Raw genomic sequence first — 9,536 nt, 5'->3', positions numbered from 1 at the left:
GTTGCCCTCAAGAGCATACTCCAATCGCAATCCGTTGAAAGACATTTCAACTTTAACACCAAGAAAACACTGTTGCAAATTCGAATTCCACCAGCTCAATACTCAACCACTTCTGATCTAAAATTCATGAGAACAAAGTATTTCTCGTACAGAGATTGATAGTATGGGCTTTTACCGGATATCTCACCTTCCAAAGGAAGTATGAATCCAGAGGCTACCTGGCCCGATTACAGACTCTGCCTGAAGAAATAAAATGTAAACACTTTCTAAATAATAGATCTAATGATCAACTCTGCTCTGATACCATGTAAAAATTTTGAATAATATGACACTTATTCACAGATATTATCCTAATTATACACTATTGCGGAATGCATGCATAATACATAACCTCCTCTACGTTGATCATCAATTTTGCGAAATTAAAAACAATGAAACATCAATCGCATGTGCACATTAACACAGTATGTAACCCGGGGAAAGCATATAGCTGAAAACCCCACACTATCTGTATATTATAATGATAGATAACATGTAACAATACATAGTACAATACTCCTCTCAAGTACTCAGTACTGTCTCCACCTGTTACGCATAAACTAGCTCAGATCTGAATCAAGTCACAGGTTCAAATCTCCTCCGCTGTCTGCCTGCCTCTACTGCACAATCCAAAGCAAGAATAGGTATGATCCAAGCTCGTTTTCCTTGGCTTGTACTGCGCAATCCTCATTGGCAATCTCCATCAATGCATGTGAAAATCTCATGCACAACTATAGTCACAACTGATAGCAGTCTCAACCTCTAACATCTGTCTCCACTGAACTGTCCATGCACTGAGTTAACTGATGTATTCTTTAGTTGCGTTATGAGTTAATAATTAGTGAATTAATTCACATCACTCATCACTAGTGTATTCTGCAGTTAGACTAAATACAACTAGTTCAACTAAGTGAAACTGAACACAACTCCATCAACTCCTCAATCAACTCCACCAAACTCAACCACTTGAGTTCTAACTGAAGTCCATCATGCAATAGCTCAACTGACCCATAAGAAAAGCATATTTCCTTCTGCCAGCTACATGTACCACATCCGTAGCTCGAACTGAAGTGCTCCAAGAGGATAAGATAATGTTTATAGTCCAAATATTATTATGAGCTAATAATATTCGATTGTTCTATTTTTAGCTTGACAGTCTAAAAATAGACTCAGTCTAAAAATAGACTTTGCGCCAAAAATAGCCTGCGGGCCCACTTAGTGAAGGCGACTCCTTTCCACTAAGCTCCATCATCTTGTTGCATTCTCAACATCATCTTTGCCAACTTAGTACTTTCCAGGTAATGTTTGGCCGAATTCTCCTTTTACTCCTTTTTGGAAAAATAATCCATACCCATCCCAGTGGCTTGCCTCTACTTCACAAAATTTGAACTGGTCTCCGAATTGGCAGCGACTTCTAGGGATAACCAATATGGCTATGGGGATAGTTCCTCAACCTCAACCTACATTATCAGCCCCATATCCATTACAGCAAAATCCTCAGCCCCTTCTACATCCCCAACTACCAGCTCAACCAAATCCAAACCCCAATAACAAACCGGTTCAGCTGGTGTAAATTGTTGAAAACTTAGACCTTGAGACCAAACAAAAAGAATGAAATTAACTTAGGCTAAGGTCAGGACGCATTATCACTCCTGAGGAAGACAAAGAGAAGCCACCAAATGAGTTAGAAACACCACCTGTAAATATACCATTGACTGTGACTGACACATAAATAAAATAGGGAGAAGACACAGCTGAGCAGAAAGATCCTGAAAAACTTGTAATTACTTCTCCCCCGTTCCCTGAAAGATTAACAATACCTAAACCAATTGTTTATCCAGACTTTGATCCCTTAGGGGAACTTAAAAATATTTGCATTAAAATCCCTCTCCTCCAGGCCATTCAAGATATTCCTATTTATGCTAAAACGATTAAAGAACTATGTGTAAAAAATCCTGTGAGGAAAATAAAATCTTCACCAACTATCCATATAATAAGAACCTTGTTTGATTTACTTTTGGGCAGGGAAACACTGATAAAATATGAAGATCTAGGGAATCCCATAGTTACAGTCCAAATATATGGCCACTCCTCTCCGAACAAACTGGTTGACTTAGACACATCCATTAACATCTTAACCGCGGAAACTTGTGAGACACTTGGTATCACAACTCTAGAACCAACCACCACCCTGCTAGAACTCGTTGATTGTTTGGTGGTAAAACTAGAGGGATCTTCATAGGACATTACAGTTTCCGTTGATTCATGGGAGTACCCAGTGGTTTTTCTAGTTATAACCCCAAAAAGTCAATTAGATGGGCACCCTTTAATTTTGGGTTGACCTTGGTTGGAAATAGTCGATGCTTACATAGGTTTTCATGAGGGCAGCATGACCATTGCTAAGGGAGACACTGTAAAGAATCTTGTTTTATATCCTCCTACCAAACCAAGTCCTCCCATTGTGAAAGTACATAAACAACCACCCACATACCTAGAAGAAACTATTCATTCACCACTTATAGCAGCAGAGGTGCTTGAGTTCAAGAATCAAACTGGTGACGATGTAATCAATACTTTTATTAATCATCTAGTCACTATGACTAATGTTAAATGTCAAATGTTAAAAGAAATTTTTGACAATGAAGCCTTGGAAGACCCTTTGAAAGATACCAATGATCAGCATATCCCGACAACTGCCGTCCATAACAGCAAGCCTATTGAAATTGAACGAGGCAAGATTTTAAACATCAATGATAATCTGGAGAGTGACCAACAACTAAAGCTCATTCAAGTTCTGCAAAAATATAAGGGGGATTTTGCTTGGGACTATCCATACATGAAGGGCATAGACCCACAATTATGTACACGTCATATCTACACCGAAAAGGATGCTCGTCCTATCCGGAAACCTCAACGAAGATTAAATATGCATCTCAAAGATATTGTAAAAGAAAAACTACAGAAGTTGTTGGATGCGAATTTTATTTATCCCATTTCGGATAGTAAGTGGGTCTCTCCACTGGTAGTTGTTCCCAAGAAAAATGGGAAGTGGTGGATCTATGTGGATTATCAGGAATTGAACAAAGCCACGGAGAAAGATCACTTCCCTCTTCCATTTATTGATCAAGTCCTTGATACACTAACAGGAAAACAATTCTTTTCCTTTCTGGATGGCTTCAATGGTTATAATCAGATCTGAATCACCCCTGAAGACCAAGACAAAACCACCTTTACCTGCCCATGGGACACGTTTTCTTACAGAGTGTTAGTATTTGGTTTATGCAATGCCCCGGCTACATTTCAGAGGGCCATACTCAGTATTTTTGCTGATCTGATAAATGAAGGACTTGAAGTTTACATGGATGAATTTAACCCATATGGGAATGACTTTGACCAAGCGGTACATACATTAGAAAAGGTGTTGGAATGATGTATCTCCACCAGCCTATGTTTAAGTAACGTCAAGTGTCACATGATGATGACATAAATCATATTTCTAGGACACTGCATTTCTGCGGCTGGGATACAAGTAGATCCACCGAAGATATAGGTAATTCTCCTACTACCTTCACCCTGTATTTAGACGAAGGTACGTAGCTTCCTTAGATATGTAGGTTACTATCGCAGGTTTATATAAAAAAAATCACAAATTGATGTGCCTTTGTAAGCTTTAACGGGAAATGTTGAACTTAGATGGTCTGATAAATGTGACACTTCTTTTACAGATTTGAAGAAATTGGTTTCGACGACACCAGTATTGCGTCGACCCAACCGGGAACTACCCTTTCATATCTCTACGAACGCATCAGATGCGGCAATAGGTGTTGTCCTCGACCAAGAGGAGGACAGAAAGCCTTATGTTATTTATTATATCAGCAAAAATCTTACTGCTGCTCAACTTAATTATACAATAACAGAAAAGGATTTTCTAGCTGTCATTTATGCCATAAACAAATTTAGACATTGTGTAACTGGCTATCAAGTTTTTATGTATACTGATCATTCCACCTATAGATACTTAGCTAACAAACCAATTAAAAATGGTCGAGTGACTTGTTGGTTGTTACTTTTGCAGGAGTTTGATATCACCATTAAAGACCGTCCAGGGAAAGAAAACCCAGTCGTGGATTTTCTATCTCGAGTTCCAAATATAAATGATTCGCTGGTAGTGGATGACCAGTTTCCAAACGAACATTTGTTTGCCATAGCAGTTAAAATTCCATGGTATGCAGATGTATCAAACTATCTAGCGGTTGGAAAGTTTCCCAGACACTTGAGAACAAGGGAAAGGAAACAAATTGTCCAGCACAATGCCCAATTTTCTTGGATTGGTGGATACCTTTTTCATACAGGATCTGATATGTGCATACATAGATGCATTCGTGAAGATGAAATTTGCGACATCCTGAAGGCCTTCCATGATGAGCCCTGCAGAGGAAACTTTGTAGATCGCAGAAGTGGGCATAAGATACTATAGATGGGCTATTATTGGCCCACCATTTTAAAGACGCTAAGAAATATGTCTAGGCTTGTGATAACTGCTAGAGGATGGGTCGTCCTAGTCAATCTAACGAAATTCCGCTGCAGCCTCAATTGGTAATAGAAGCTTTTGAACTATGGGCATTGGATTTTGTTGGCCCATTTCATTCGCCATCAAACCAAATGGCCTACATACTGGTTGTTAAAGACTATGTAACAAAGTGGGCAGAAACAGTTGTTGAGTGTGGAGCCTAATTATCTTCTTTATTAAGAGGTATCACCATATTGGACCCCAGTTTGTAATGTGGTGGCAATGCTGCCCATAATATTTGCGCTGCAAGGGGGGTCCAGCGGTGCAGGGGATTGGGGGCAGCGCCCCCGAAGCTAAAAATAGATGTAAAATTGCCTTGTAAATGTTGTAATTTCGTATTCAATCTGGGTCGTTCATTAGGCGAAGATCTGACGGTAGAAGTTATGTTTAATTTAGGGTTTTTTGTCCGAGAAGGCAACCTCTCGCTATATATGAGGGAATTGTATTGCATCTATGTAGATCTCTATTCTAAGTGAGAAAGAGAGAGGATATTGTGTGAGAGCGAAAAGGGAATTATAGCGGATCTGCTATAGGTTGTATCTCTTCAGTTTGCTGGATAGTATAAAAGGAAGGACTGGCTATTTCCCATGGACGTAGCCCAAATTGGGGGAATCACGTATATCTGTGTCTCTCTTGTTTTATGTGTTTTCTGTGTTTATATTTCTGCAATATAATTTATGTGTTCCATTTCTTTGTAATATATAATTTTCTAACAATAGTAGATTTGCCAAGAGCTAGAGAAGAAGCCGTAATTAATTTCCTTTTCGGTTTATTTGTGCAGTATGGTTCACCTAGGGAAGTGATAACAGATGGAGGGGGGAATTTTTAGGACATAAGATTACAACCACTCTACGGAACCACCACATCACACATAGATTCACTTCCCCATATCACCCACAGGTGAACGAGTAGGTTGAAAGCAATAATAAGGTCATCGAAACAATTTTGACCAAGACAATTTCGACACATCAGTGGGACTAGGCTGCTAGACTGCTAGAGGCCTTGTGGGTCTATCGCACAACTTGGTGAAATACTATTGGATATTCTCCGTACCAACTTTTATTTGGAAAAGAACCCATCTTTCCTATTGAATTTGAAATAAAGACTATCAAAACAGCCCCGGAAGTGGGATTGGATCTGATGGAGGCTCAAACTAAATTACTTCAATAAATAAATGAATTGGATGAAGCTCTATTACTTTCTATACAATGCACCGCAATTATTCAACAGCAAAGGGCTAAGTGGCACGACAACCTTATTAAAAAGAAGACGTTTCAGAAAGGAGATTGGGTGCTCCTCTATGATTCCATATTTCAAGACTTTCCGGGTAAGTTACACTCAAGGTGGCTTGGCCCATATGAAATTCAAGAGGTGCACAACAATGGCACTCTCACTCTGACCACAATTGATGAGTTTGGCCATTCTTTCTAGGTGAATGGACATCGGGTATGTCTTTATCATAAACCACTCACCAAAGAGTCTTTTTCCAACAAGTACGTGATGATCCCACTATGCAAATTTTAGCTGCAAGGAGTGATGACCCGACAACTTTACTTTCATGAAAATTTATCTCTCTTCAACTGTAAATAATGTATATATTTTTCTTACGGTTGGTTGTAATTTATTTTAGGCATCACTGTGTAAATACGGGGATTTCTCTTGTTTTTTTTGTTTGTTTAATAATTGTTGTTCAATCAATTGAACAACCGCGATTTCTTTTTCTTGTGTTTAATAATTGTTGTTCAATCAATTGAACATCTATTGTTCAGTCAATTGAATAGTTACAATTTCGTTTTAGTGTGTTTGTTGTTCAGTCAATTGAACAACTCCGATTTCTTTTTTGCATGTTTTTTGTTCAATCAATTGAACAAATATTGTTCAGTCAATTGAACAACTGTTGTTCAGTAGATTGAACAGCTCCGATTTCTTTTTTGAGTATTTGTTGTTCAATCAATTGAATATTTTTTGTTCAGACAATTGAACAGCGTGTTGAAAATTGGCAACAAGAAATTGTTAAAAATAGAACTGCTAAAAATAACAGTGTGGGCATCAGTGCTGGATTGGGTAACAGGGAATGAAAAATGGAAGTGCTAAAAATAGAATTTCTATTTTAGCAGTGTAGTGTGGATTCCTATTTTAGTCAGTCCCTGGACTAGAAATAGGAAGTAAAATTCGAATTTGGTCTTACCAGCAGTTTGAATATTGACTAATTAATTCAGTTTGAGTTAATTAGTTAAGGAAAATCAAACTTGAAGTCTATGTGAGCACATGCAACAGTTTATCTATTAGTTGATGAATTTATCCATCAGTTAAAGAGATCAGGATGAGTTGTAATATTGAGTTTTAATTAGTTGGCTCAGTTAACTGAGTCAAGTCCAGTTAGATTAATTTAACAGTTTGTTAAATTAATGAGAGTTCAGTTAGTTAATGCTTACATGCATGTAACTACTGTATTTCAGATAACTGAAGATTCACTCATGGATAACTCATGCATGTCAGTTCAGACAGAGACCTAGTTGAGATCAGAGAAGGGACAGTGTACTATCAGTTGGATGGATTTTTTCCTAGAAAGGAAAATCATCCAAGCAGAAGGATTAAGGTTCCTTGAGGATTGTGCAGTTTTACAGGGTGTGAGATCAGTGTGAGAGATCAGTGTTACACTTGGTAACAGGAGGATCACCTAGCAAAAACTGTGCAAGGAAATAGGAGGCTTGGAGGGTAGAGAAGAAGGCTTAGGAGAAGTCTTGATTGCCTATGAGCATCCAGGAGGATTGCACTGAGAGTTGGATAGCTATGAGAGCTAAGGATTTGTGTAATCCTAATGTATTTCCACCTTCCTCTGTGAGGATTGTACTGAGAGCTGGCTAGCTGTGTGAGAGCTAAGGCTTTGTATAAATCCTACGTATGATAATACAAAGATGGGGTTTTAGGCTGGTGCTTTCCCTGGGTAAATTCTTCTGTGTTATGTGTGATTAATTCCTTCTTATCAGTTATATGTGTTCATGCTTGATGTTGCTCATGGTTGATTAGATTCCGCAAAGTTTATGGTAGATGTAGATCTAGTATTATGCTTTAGTACATTGCATATATCAGTTTGATCTACAGGTGAAATTTCTACATGATATCAGTGAGCTAGCTGATTTGTAGAGAAAATTCTACACAACTATTGTCCGGCAGATTGAACAACTTTGATTTCTTTTTTGTGTGTTTGTTGTTCAATCAATTGAACAACTGTTGTTCAATCAATTGAAAAACTATTGTTCAGTCAATTGAATAACTCCTATTTCTTTTTGTGTGTTTGTTGTTCAACCAATTGAATAGCTGATGTTCAATCAATTGAACAGATGTTGTTCAATCAATTGAACAATGACTGTTCAGTCAATTGAACAACTACAATTTATTTTTTTGTGTGTTTTGTTGTTTATTCAATTGAACAAATTCGATTTCTTGTTTTGTGTGTTTTGTTGTTCAATCAATTGAAAAACTACTATTCAGTCAATTGAACAACTCCGATTTCTTTTTTGAGTGTTTGTTGTTCAATCAATTGAACAGTTGTTGTTCAAACAATTGAACAATTTTTGTTCAGTCAATTGAACAACTTTGATTTATTTTTTGTGTGTTTGATGTTCAATCCATTGAACAACTGTTGTTCAGTCAATTGAATAGTTGCTGTTTGGTAGAACGAACAACTACAATTTCTTTTTCTTAAGACCAATAATTGTTGTTCCATCGCCGTTCATTTTTAATCAAACTTCCATTTTTCTGTCCCATGTTTTCTTATCAAAACTATCTTTTTGGATTTGGAATATGTACCCAAGATAAAGGAAAAATAGTAATATTAGTACCATTATGACTTGTAAAACCTTTGATGGTTATCTTTATTCTGAAACTGACCTGGTTCATCTATATAATAGCTGGTTGAATATTTTCTCTTTGGACATATCATAAAATTATTCACTATCTAAATACCATGTTGGTTGTTGGGATGGGGTCCCCTGGGTCAGTTTTGGGGCAAAAGCCCAAGTTTTGATATAAAAAGATGTAAAGTCTCCACAAGTTGTGGTCATGGAGCACGTAGAGAGTTAAGAGTCAAAAAGGGTTTTTACCCTCTTTTATGTAAACTTGAGTCGATTTTTGAGAATTGTATAAATAGGTGTGTCTTAGAGAGTCTAAGGATAGGAAAAGGAGGAAGTAGTCTATGTGTATGACGAAAGAAGTTTAGCGCAGAAGTATAAGTCTTAGAGGAGGAAGAGGCTCCACAAATGAGTGAGTAGAGGCCTAGAGTAGTGTTCGCAACTGAGTGCATGGACCCCTGCAGCTAAGTGCACAGGGAAGTATTAAGTCTGTATACTTACACTGAAGATCAATAAAGGAGATTGTTACAGAAATCCCTGTGTTTTATCTCTTTACTTTTGTTATGTATGATTGCGATATATACTATGATGAATGATGCCTTTATGAAATAACAATGTATTGACACACAATTTTACTTGATTAAACACAATTAAGGTTAATTATTTACGCGAAGATATTAACGTTGTCTGTTAAAGTTATCAAACACTCGGGTAGATCTGAGTAATACCAATCTAAAGGTAATATAAGATGCACGTAAGTAGATAATCTGCCTGTTCAGGGTCTGAAAGAGCCAGTCGTAGACCTTCGTGAAGGTCTAAGGGCTGATTAAGGGAAGCTATAGTGATAAGCCATAAAGGCTTATCAATCTGCATGGAGGCAGATCCAGGCCTCAAGAAGAAATCACACTGATCTTTGGGTGCGGAAACTTGGTTCCAGCATCACCCCATACTGCTTCGGGTGATACTTCAGCCCATGCACCATGGATTGATTCCAAAAGGGCCAGTAGTGTAGGGATTTGTATGCCGCAACTAACTTTGAACCTATGTCAGGACCCCCTAAGCCAACACTGGTT

This window comes from Pinus tabuliformis, chromosome 6 (genome assembly GCF_031772625.1).
Source record: "Pinus tabuliformis cultivar Carrire ecotype Pingquan chromosome 6, CPIR1, whole genome shotgun sequence".
In the NCBI taxonomy this organism is placed as follows: Eukaryota; Viridiplantae; Streptophyta; class Pinopsida; order Pinales; family Pinaceae; genus Pinus; species Pinus tabuliformis.
Note: the sequence above shows the minus strand (reverse complement) of the source record.